Source organism: Protopterus annectens, chromosome 4.part1, assembly GCF_019279795.1.
Source record: "Protopterus annectens isolate FY-2018-M chromosome 4.part1, PAN1.0, whole genome shotgun sequence".
NCBI lineage: Eukaryota > Metazoa > Chordata > Ceratodontiformes > Protopteridae > Protopterus > Protopterus annectens.
Window position 1 is genome coordinate 920,834,683 of NC_056734.1, and position 13,299 is coordinate 920,847,981.

Sequence of the window (13,299 nt, forward strand, 5' to 3'; positions counted from 1 at the left end):
AGATCTTACCAACATATTGATTTTTTTAGATGTATCTCTTTTTAGAGAAGAAGGAGGAAACATATCCACTACCCACTACAGGAAACCTTGTTGGCTTAATCGGTTATTGTGTTATGATAGTATGCACCCCCAACACATTTTTCCCAATATTGTAAAAAGCCAAATGCTAAGGGTTAAGAAGGTATCTGAAGGTAATACTACAATTGTAACTGAGATGGAACAAATGTTAACAGCATTTTATGGATAGAGGTTATAAGAAGCATATACTTCAGGGGGCAAAACATAGTGTCCATTACAAAACACAGTATTGTGTTGCTATTAATGATAATTATACTGACACTGCTAATTTCCCCAGTAAGATACACTCTTGTTCTTTTGTAACTAATTATACCAGTACTAATAGTATTGTAAGGAGAATTATTCATAAACACTGCCCTTTATTGACTACTGATAACAACACAGCCAGGATATTGGGTGAAACACCACACTTTGTCTATAGAAACAATGTTAACTTAAAAAAGTTGCTATGCCATGATAATAAGAGAGTAAGTTCTGTTGTATCAAATCCAGATACACATCCATGCAGAAAATGCAGTTTTTGTTGTGTACTAAGTAAACAGCAGGAATTTCATTGTCCTAACACGTCTTTTAAATTTTTGCCAAGATTCTATGCAGACTGTAACGGTACAAATCTGATTTATTTGGCAACATGTGCCTTATGTCCTTGTTATTATGTGGACATAACAATTCAGAAATTAAAAGAACACATTAGCAAACATCTCTATGAGATACGTAGAAATAATGATAAAAATGTTTTGGCGAAACATATAATTATGTGGCCAGAACATTATTTTACTTTCAAAGTGTTACAATTAGTTTACATTAATCCAAGAGGTGGTGAATTAAATAACAATTTAGAGCAAGTGGAATTGTGATGGATTTTAAGACTACAGGCACATAGACATCCAGGGATTAATAGTAGTGTTAGCCCTAAACCTGTTTTAAAATCATGTAGATTGAAGAAATCATAAATGCATATATTCCTTTAAGAAATGTTAGTAATCAATTATTATTAATTATTTTTTACTGTTAATTGATTTTATATCATTTTTAAATGAAAGCTTTGCATATCATTTGTATAAGACCTGAGGAAGCACATGTGAAAGTGCTTGTCTTTTTATTTATGGTGTTTTTATTAAAATTGTTTTTGCAGTCTTGGTTATCCAGCTGGTTCGTTATTTATCTAGCATCTGGACTTCCAGTCTGGATTTTTGGTACACGCTGGAGATTTTTTATTCCACTTGAATGGTGCTGGCAGACACTGCAACACTACATTACCTCTGTGGTGTTTCTGTTATGTATGTAGCAGTATCGTTTGCAAAACTGGGCCGGTAGAGGTTCTTCTATCAGCAGGGGCAGGTCATGAATGTGTGTGTGTGTGTGTGTGTGTGTGTGTGTGTGTGTGTGTGTGTGTGTGTGTGTGTGTGTGTGTGTGTATGTATGTATGTACCAGCATAACTCTCAACCACTCACAAAAAGACATCTGGTTAAAGCCATATGGGAAGCTGGGGCAAACAGCAAACATTGAGCACACCCTTCACACATTGCTGTGTAACACATGGGAAATAGATAGCAGAAAAGGTCAGGCATGTGAATGCACCTTACAAAGGGTATGTGTTGTTACATGACAATATCCATCATTAATCTGGAATGTCAGTCTGTCAAGATTTTCCAAAACGTTATCCAGAAAAAACACAGGTTTGTGACAGATGGAAAAAATTATGTGTTAGACATCAGGACAAGCTGCAGACATATGCAGAGGACAGAGTTATGGCCACCATCTGTACCCATACCTCCCAAACTCTTACAGCACAAAATGTTTACAAAGCCATAAATAATGGAGTGACAAAGGTCATATAACAGGAAAACATGTCAAATATTGCTCCTACAAACTTATATAGGTGATAAAATAACAGGTTTTGCATTAGCATAGATAGTCTGAAAAGTATGATGTCTGCAACTCATAATGTCTGCCATTATTTTTTTACATCAATCTGCAATGATTTGGCAAATGATTTTCCAGAAAAACACATGTTTATGAGAAAATGCATCACAACTATGAGGCAAGAATATGGGCATTCTGTGGAAATCTGTACAGTTGAGAGATATGTCTGTACCACCCTGCAGGTTGCAGTCCATGATTGGCAAGGTGTAACCGGTGACAGCAACTGAAACAGTGAAAAGAGGTCCCAAGACTGTAGGGCAATAAACATGTCATACAGTTCTGTACTGATTACATAGAGCAGTTATTGCACATCAGAAGCACCTTAATGTTATGAGAAATACTGTAAGCTAAGGTAATGTCACACAAAGAAGGTGTCATAATAGCAAACCAGAGGAAGTCATGTGTGTTGCATTTGCTGTGGGCATGCAATGTGCTGCCAACTATCACATTACTACAAGTTGTGTCCCACACTCCACATTTGATAATGTCACACACACATCGTGTCTTGCCTATGTGTATGCAATATGTAGACATGTGAAGGCCCTGTGACTACCTGGTGCCCACAAGATAGGTGAATCTGTTGGGGTTAAAGTAATGGCTAGGCTTGTGTGTGACCTAGTGCCAGTTCTCAAGTAACCTCCTCTGTATGTATGAACCTGTAGTACTACAGAATACCCAGGTGACATGTATGAAGGCTAGCTGGCTGTGTCAAGGAGTATGTATGCAAGGTCACACTGTCTTCCCCCAGTATCCTCAGACACTGTTGCATGCATACACTCCTGGTAAATATGTACATATACAGCTGTACCTTGGCTATTAAAAGGTCACTGTGTTTCCAGTCTGCCATACTCATCATTGGTAATGTCAGCAGGCCCACAGCCTGCAGACACACAGACACCTGGAACACAAACAGAATACAGTATGTGAGACTACAGTCAGTCAGCAGTACTAACAGCAATAATGCATCATAGCTCTAAAGGGTACATGCACTTTGATGTGCACCCATAACAATTGCCAGTAGACAGCACCTTACACAGCATCACATCACTACACTGTACTATATTCACCCTGTGCATCAGACCCATATTAGCATGTCCCTGCATTGATGGTATTGATAACCAGGATGTGGCCCAGATATCATCATATACACAGGATGTGGTATGGGTTGGCCAGAGGCCTACACTGGGCCATACGGTTGACATCGTGTGTGTGTGTGTTTGTGTGTGTGTGTGTGTGTGTGTGTGTGTGTGTGTGTGTGTGTGTGTGTGTGTGTGTGTGTGTGTGTGTGTCTGGAGGGGTGTTGTTCAACTGGGCTGTGCAGAGGAGCTGTGTGTGTCTGGTGGTGACCTGCCTATGATAGAGATGTATGAGTGTTTGTATGCACACAGTCAAGCCATGTGATTGCCTTACACAGGTACATGGCAGGATATACAGTTCACCATCTCCAGCCATGGACACGGGACCTGGTTCTGCCAGGAGTCTGACTGGCCCCACCAGGCCCAAGGCCAGATGCAGTACTACTCCCCGATGGTGACTGCTATCTGCTGGATCCATGTCCTTGACAGGACTGGCCAGGACCACATGCACATGGCCTGTTCCATTGTGGTGTGGACATCACCTTCCCTTTGGTAGTGCTGGTGGTACTACCACTACGGCAGTGTGAATGTGCAAAGCCACATGGACTCCCAGCCGATCTTGTTGCTGACCTACATCCACATGGCTGACTCCCTACTCCCACCACATGCTCAAGCATAGACACTGCATGGTCAAGCAATAACAATGTCTCACCCCACCATCTATCCACGATTGTGGTATAATAATGTGTGGCATCACCAAGGCCATGGAGGCAGTCATGCATGACAGGAAGTGTTGCATTCATGACCTTGAGCATCTGTCTGGTGTTGCATTCATAATAGGCCTGTGTATCCATGATGGACTGAAACATGTGTCTGGTGACACCTGCTGTGACACTTGCAACAGGGGATTGATGGGCATCAGTCTTCCTTTTGAACACCCCTGTCCATCCACCTGTGTGGAACCTTGCCTGCTCTCTGGCTATGGCTAGTGTCTACAGTCACACTTGTCATAGTCACCATACTATCCTGTTTCATGCCACCACCCTCCAACTGTCCATTATCTGTGGCTGCTGGGGACTGCATATGTGAGGCCATACTGACTGTGTATGGGGACATTGTGGGTGAAAGAGGGATGCCAAGCAATGGCACAGATTCAGCCTCTGACAACCCCACCTGTGCCACACCACCATCATCATGAGTCACTAAGACACTGACATCAAGTTGTGAGGGGGAGAGACCCCAGCCCCCATGTTCACCTGTGCATGAAAGACAACATACATAAATTAATACCTGCACTATAATGTTTGTTGATACACAGACACACACACACACACACACACACACACACACACACACACACACACACACACACACACACACATACACACACACACACACACACACACACACACACACACACACACACACACACACATGCACACGCACACACACACATGCACACACATGCACACAGACACATACAGGTTAAGTGGCACAAAGTCATTATACAGACCACACAATTTCTGAATGATGCTATCCATGACACACAATCAGACCCCAACAGATACACTCTGGACAGGCCCTCAACAGCATGTAGTGCAGCTATGTCCACTTAATGTTGCTACTAATATACATCTCTGAGATACTTGAGGAGTGGCAATATGTAATGGACCTTCACTGAACACACACTGCACCCATGTACATAATATTGATGTACCCCTGTATAGCACAGTGGCAACACCTACAGAATCGTACATGCCAGTATGTTAAAGCTCCTGAAAACAGGTCCCTGAGATAACTACTGTGATGCATAGCAGTTAACCACACCACATGTGAACATGCACATATTGCAATATGGCTAAGAGTAACAGTTGTGTGCATGGAAAAATGCATGCCCTTAACATGCCTAGGGTATTGGTGATCCACAGCAAGACATTTACATACTCACTGGCTTCAGGCAGCTGTTCTCCAGCCAGACCAAAGGGACCTATGAAGTTGTGGGGGAGAGATGTTTTCAGCGCACTCACTTGTGGCATTGGTACAGGATAAATGATGCATTTCTGATCATGTACAGTACAAACTCTGATACTACACAATTTGCCATCATTCACAATAGATGTGCACTTGTGTGCATTATAAAACCCCACCCACAAATGCAGTTTGAAATGACATATGCATCCAGATATTCCTTGGATGCCAGTATGAATGATACAGTATTAAAGTGAAGTCCACTGGGGCCTTACATTGATGTTCCTCGCCGGTTGACTTGTGTGCCACCCACATCCACGGCATAGGATTGTATGATTTACTGGGGTGTGGTGGCTGCTCCAAGGTTGGTGAGGAACTCCTCTGTTGGTGTGGCTGTCTGGGCCCTGGCCACAGCTGCACCCCTTTTCCAGGCATGTTGGATGGGGTCAGTGGCCCTGTGCCTGACCTGTGCATATGTTCAGTCATGCTGCCCCACATTGTTCACAGTTTCCACTAGGTCTGACCACAGGGCGGGCTGCTGTTGTAGTTGCTGTCTCCCCCTCCAAAACATGATTGTGTGATGCAGTCTCATGGCATCTATGATTGCTGCAGTCTCAGCATCTGAAAATTGTTGCTGCCACTATTGAGACATTCCACCTGAAAGACATGAACAGGGAAACAGATCACAGGACCTCATACATTGGGCACCGTTATGTATAGATCCTGAACATCCATGTTTGCTAGCACTATCCACCACTAGCACCTACATCATACCCCTGCCATCTATCAACACAGTGAGTGTGTGGGTAGTTTCACCCTACTGGCATTACAGCATGCATTGCACTCCTGTTCCTGAAGTTTCATGTTCCCCCCCACTGAGGACCATTAATGTGCATAATCATCCATTCATCACTCACATCAGATGGCACATGCAGCAGCTGGGGACATCACAGAAGTTCCCAATCAGGGCATACCAGCCCATCAGACATCTACCGTACACCTATAGGCTATGAGGCCAACTCTCTCCCAGGTGTCATGTATACCCCTCAAGAGTTACCTCACTCTGGCATGCCAGGCAGTCACACACTCCAAATTGCTGAGGTGAATGGGCACCTTGTCCACATCAGTCAGTGTAGGTACGTATACCTCTGCAGGTGTAACATGGTCAACTGTATGCATACCTCTCAACCTCTAAGAGCAAGAAATCTGGACAAAGACATAAAAATGGGGGGACAGAGGCCCAAAAATAGGGACACTTTTTAAATATTTCTCTTGCAAACTTAGAAAGTTGATAGAATAACATGTTTTGCATTAGTATGACTTTTCAGAAGATTATAAAGTGTATAACTCAAACATCTGCCATTATTTTCCTACTTCAGTCTTCAACGATTTTTTAGAAAACCACAATTTTATAAGAAACACACCCAAAATATGAGCCAAAAATCTGGACATTCTGCTTAAATTTATAAAGTTGAGAGCATAACTGTATGGTTAATGGCACATATGCCCTTGGGACAGCACCTGTGTCCCTGTTCGATGGGGACATCAGTTGCTGCCTTGCATACACATGGGCTAACATGTGGCCTAGGGATATGGCTACTCAGGGCCCACAGCCTAGTAACCTGGTATGGTACGTGGAATACCATTAGTGGCCTGTCTGCTGTGACAGACTGTGTTGTTATGTGCCCACACACATCAGAGCCATTGACTGCTGGTTGTCCCCTATGGTCAGGATTACAGTGTCATGTATTCAAGTCTACATACCACAAATAGGTGAATGCTCCTACAAGTGGATGTGGACATTCCAGGAACATCTGAGCTACACAATAATTGAGATCAGTGCATATGTGCTGTAGATGACCTCCTCATAGTTGCCTGACATCTTCAGCACCCAGATGTTTGTGGAATGTGTACATGCGCCTGAGACATGTAGACCCCACTGCCAGACAAATGTGTATTTCTGAACACCAGTTGAACAATACATGATGTTTGTCCACATAGTCTGGGGAATGTGTCTGTGGCATGCCAGACACCTGGGGGCACAGTGATGGTACCTGGGTTATCCGGTACTTTATCCATTCCGTTACATTATATGCTCAGTATGTATGCACTGCTGCTGACCCAGTGCCATCATCCACCTACTACTACTACCTATAACTTGCAGTCCTGCTGCAGGAGTCACCAGGTATGCTAGCCGTAGGTGTGAGGAAATCAGATATAGGTGTGGCGTACACATGCACCTTGGCAGAATATGTCAGAAATGGTCAAGGAGACCTGGAAATTTATGAAATAACCCTGTATGACATTGTCAGACTGAGAGGGGCTTAATGATGGTACATGATGTGATATGCTATCTGTACTCACCAGTACGTACTGTCAGTGTGTTAGCCCTGCACTAGCTCAATCTTCAGGGAGCCTAAATATTCACCACTACCACCAGTGAGGGATGTATACAATGGCAGGATGGCAAGTACATGCACATTAAAGTACAATTATCCTTGAGAGCACAAAGAGGTCACAGTCAGTGTTGAGATTGTTTCTCCCTCTCTCTCCACAGCCCCAATAACACTCCACACTGGCACACCTATGAGGTTAACATCTCAGCAGAGTGGTCAATCCAAAACATCTTTTACCCTCTCTGTCCAACCAGTACTTCGGGCACCTGGCCAAGTAGTTGACACACACACTTTGCTATTTCAGTTTTGAATTTTACACACACACACACACACACACACACACACACACACACACACACACACACACACACACACACACACACACACACACACACACACACACACACACACACACACACACACACACACACACACACACACACACACACACACACACACACACACACACACACACACACACACACACACACACACACACACACACACACACACAAACACACACACACACACTCTTGTTAAAGTCTGGCACAACTTTGCTACCTATGGGCCCTTCAGCCCATACTTTAAGGTAGTTCTGACCAGGGGCAGCCTTAGCTGAAATGGCACCCTAGGCGAAGTAGTGCTCTGGGACCTCTTAAGCCCCACCCATACCATTCTCAAGGAATGCCCCTATATGAGCCATGCCTACAGGTAGGTCACTTCCACAAAAGCCACTCCAATGATTTCTTTCATTTTTTTAAATGCATGAAAATCAGTGAATGCTTTGTCATAGTTTAACAAAGGGGAACGCCTTACACACTGGCTGCACTACACCAGCACATCACTGATCAGCATGTACAACAGACACTGGGCACTGACTAACTGTAATCAAATATATAGCATAAAGGTAGTGTTACAATACACAAGCTCAACAGCAATCTGTTCTGTCAGACAGAAGAAGGGACAGCAAAGAGGTTTACTAATGATTGAGCACAACAGTTTTAGAGTTTGGATGTGTATGTTCATCTTTTACATATGCTGATAGCTGTCCATCACCTCTACCAAACTTAGCAGCATATCTAGTTAGGTTGGAACACCACTTCATTAAACAATACAATGGTATTCTAGCATAAAGGCAATCCATGGAAATGCTTTCCTAAGAATAAGAGACAAAACCTTCCATAGTTGTCAACCGTACCTGCCAATGTGGAACAAAGTGGCAAAGGTAGACTACTTCCTTGCAACATACTAAAGTCCATCTAAGCTGATTAATGTGATTAAAATATATTTCTTTATACTTAATATTCAGTCCTATTTATCATGGAACTCAGTTACAGTTTGGCATAAGATTACCTTTCAACTTGTGACACTGGAAGGCCAGTTCTTAACTACCACATTGGCTCAAGTACTGTATCATGCAACACAGTGAAATGTAACAGCTATAGTGGTTTAAGCCATGCAATCAGATTTACAACATTTAAAAAGTGACTTAGTGCCACCAGTGCTTGTTAACTATACATAACATTAATGCATAATTTGATTTTTGTCCCTAAATGTATATATGAGGAGGCAAGTGTTGAATTCAACTACAATCTAAAAACCAGCAAGTCAGCCCCCCTATTCTTAAAATAGAACCAATATCACCACATGGCTATTCTTGCATAATATAACAGAGTGCCCGGTTAAGCCACACACGAGTAGAAAATGGCAAACATACAATTACAATTCTCAGTTATCACACAACACAAAATTAAAACTAATAATGGAAAGTCATCTTAACAACAGGGAATATCACACTATAGACACATATAAAACAGCTACAGTTGCTATCAAAGTACAATGTAATTGTCACACAGACTATGAGATCAATGGTACAAACTGATATAACATAATATAATGGAAGGTAACACAATGGAAAATGCTACATGTTATAACAATGGGCTATTATTTCATAGGCTTAAATCAGTTGGGTATAAAAATACATGTGTTGCACACGTGTGCCATTACCACTCCAGACCTACTTATTTGATTATTCCAAAGACATACTGTGGCATTTAATTATAATGCACAACTAAATGATATCTATTATGCATATCTTTCATTTGTATGATATACATAGTTATTAATGTACATAACCACTGTTCCTGCTAATTTGCATCAGTGCTTCAGAAAGAAAGCTGTTGCATTGCGCACAATTTATAAACTAACTCCATGGTGTAGAATAAGTAATTTAAAACAAACAATGAAAGGAATGGTGATGACTGTATGAAACAGCCCACTATATAACATTTCTTTCTAAACAAAAACTAGCAAGACAAAGAATGGTCATGAAACCAAAATCCCACTGCACAACAGGTATTTGTAATCCACTGCCTTTTTAGAAGTTTCTACATCATTATGCGTCTGCTGCAATTGTAACAGATAGGAAAGGTGAACTTAGCATTTTTTTCTATCAAAGGTTTTCTCCAACATTCATACACTGGCCATACCTCTCAACATCTTAAAGAAAGAAATCTGGACAAAGACATAAAAAAGAAGGACAAAGGGCCCAAAAAATAGGACAACATTTAAATATTGGTCTTACAAACTTAGAAAGCTGATAAGGTAATAGGTTTTTCATTAACATATATGAATTCTGAAACTCAAATGTCTAGCATTTTATAACTTCAGTCTTTAATGATTTACCAGTAATTTGCAAGAAAACCACAATTTGATGAAAAATGGACCAAAAAAAAGGGGCCAAAAATCTGGATATTCTTTGGAAATCTATACACACATCATACAGACAGATTACAAAATGGCAATAGCGTTACACAGTCACTAAAAGCTCTGTGGGATTGGTCTCTTTGTTACATTGTTACTTAATTTGGCCAATTTAAGCTATGCCCACCAAAACTCAGTCACACCTCTTCCACTTCAGTACAATTATACCACTGAAAATGCAAGCTGGCAATATTCAATGACAATGAGTTTGGCTAGTAGTATTTGCTTACAAACAAACTACTTTTGCATCAAACACAACAAAAGTCACAGTATGACCAAATAAAGTTTAATACGAATCAAAGTAGCACTCTAGCACCTCGGCTTAACATAAGCCTTCAAGGACTACTTTCATCATTAACAAACCCTTCTATTTATACCCCACAGTTGCCAATCAACCAATTATATAATAAAATAATTTAATAATTATACATTTAAAAAACACCAGATATTTAAAGACACATGTTATGTAACATTCTAAATAACACACTTCCAACAGCAGTCTGTATTAAGACCCTGTGGAACCAAAGTACCATATTTCAAAATAAAAAGTGTTTCTTTATATAACAGCAGATTTTATACACATATACATATATATATATATATATATATATATATATATATATATATATATATACATATATAACAACAGTTATACTACAGATTTACAGATGACTTTGTTTTCTTATGTGAAGTTGGAATAGAACTTGTTCAACAGTTTATAACAGAGTTGCAGTCTAACAGATTTTGTATGCAGTTTGATGGTTTACAATATGGCAACAAAATTCCATTTTTGGATATAATATTAGAAGGGGTACCTGGAAAAGGAATACATACTAATTTATATAGAAAGTTTGAAGTAGTTAATCAGTTTATGTTGGGCAATAGTTGTCATCCCAGACACACCTTGGAAGCATTACCATATGGAGAATTTTTGAGAATTTCTAGAATATGCAATGATAATTATGATTTTGAAAAAGAGTTGTTACGTACAGTGTTTAAGAAAAGAAATTATAATACACAGGTTATATAGAAAAGTGTTAGAAGAATAAGAAAGGAAATATATGGAGGTACTGCTAATATAGTAGATGGAGATTTCATATATAGAGAGAACAACATTGATGAACATAGTTTTTTTATAGTCATCATCTTCTTTCAGCTGTTCCCATTAGGGGTCACCCCAGCAGATCACCTGTTTCCATTTCTTCCTGTCCTCTGCATCTTGCTCTGTCACACCAACCACCTGCATGTCCTCTCTCACCACATCCATAAACCTTATATTAGGCCTTCCTCTTTTCCTGTTACCTAGTAGCTTCATCCTTAGCACCTTTTTCCCAATATACTCAGCATCCCTCCTCAGCACATGTCCAAACCAATGTAATCTTGCCTCTCTGGGTTTGTCTCCAAACCTTCCAACCTGGGCTGACCCTCTAATATACTTATTCCTAATCCTGTCCACCCTCATCACACCCAGTGCAAATCTTAATATCTTTAACTCTGCCACATCCAGCTCAAACTCCTGCCTTTTTGTCAATGCCACTGTCTCCAACCCATATAACATAGCTGGTCTCACTACCCTCTTGTAGACCTTCCCTTTCACTCTTACAGGTAGTTGTCTGCCACAAATGACTCCTGACACTTTTCTCCACCCACTCCATCCTGCCTGTACTCTCTTCTTCACCTCTCTTCCACACTCACCGTTACTCTGAACTATTGACCCCAAGTATTTAAACTCATCCACCTTCACCACCTCTACTCCTTGCATCCTCACCATTCCTCTATTCACCCTCTCATTCACACACATATATTCTGTCTTAGTCTTGCTGACCTTCATTCCTCTTCTCTCTAGAGCATATCTCCATCTCTCCAGGGTCTCCTTCACCTGTTCCCTACTGTCACTACAGATCACAATGTCATCTGCAAACATCATAGTCCATGGGGACTCCTGTCTGATCTCGTCTGTCAACCTGTCCATCACCATTGCAAATAAGAAAGGGCTCAGAGCTGATCCTTGATGTAACCCCACCTCCACCTTAAATGCATCCATCACTCCCACTGCAGACCTCATCGCTGTCACACTACCCTTGTACATATCTTGTACCACTCTTACATACTTCTCTGACACTCCTGACTTCCTCATACAATACCACAACTCCTCTCTAGGCACCCTGTCATATGCTTTCTCTAAGTATACAAAAACACAATGCAACTCCTTCTGACATTCTCTGTACTTCTCCATCAACAGTCTCAGAGCAAACATCGCATCTGTAGTGCTCTTTCCCGGCATGAAACCATACTGCTGTTCACTAATCATCATGTCCCTTCTTACCCTAGCTTCCACTACTCTTTCTCATAATTTCAAGCTGTGACTGATCAATTTAATCCCTCTGTAGTTACTACAGCTCTACACATCACCCTTATTCTTAAAAATCGGTACCAAAACACTTTTTATTTTCCATTCCTCAGGCATCCTCTCACTTTCTAAGATTTCATTAAACAATCTGGTTAAAAAATCTGGTTAAAAAAACTCCACTGCCATTTCACCTAAACACCTCAATGCTTCCAGAGTTTTTTACAGTAATAACTTATAATAGTTTAAGTGATAGTATAAAACAAATTATTGGGCACTGTTGGAAATATTTGAACAAATTTCAGGAGTTATTAGGATTAGTACAACAGTATACTGTTTTCTCTTATAAGAGGAAAAAATTTAAAGGATATGTTAGTTCATACTAAATTTCAAAGACCCAATAATATGCTATTACAGCAGATTCAATTTAAGGGGACAACACCACGTAGTAATTGTACAGGGTGTCATTATATGGTGCAGACTTTTTCTAAAATTAATAATATTAGATTTGAAGTAGTGGGAGATTATTATTGCTCAACAGAATGGGTGGTTTATGCAATAAAATGTAGTTGCAATAAGTATTATATAGGGCAAACAAAGAGAATGTTTAAAAAGAGATTATTAGAACATCTAAGGGACATTAGGTTAGGTAAAACAGACAGTCCTTTAGCCCAACATTTTAAGTTGTACCACAATAGTGACTATGTAGTTTTAACAGCGACTATTTTAGAACAGGTACAAGGA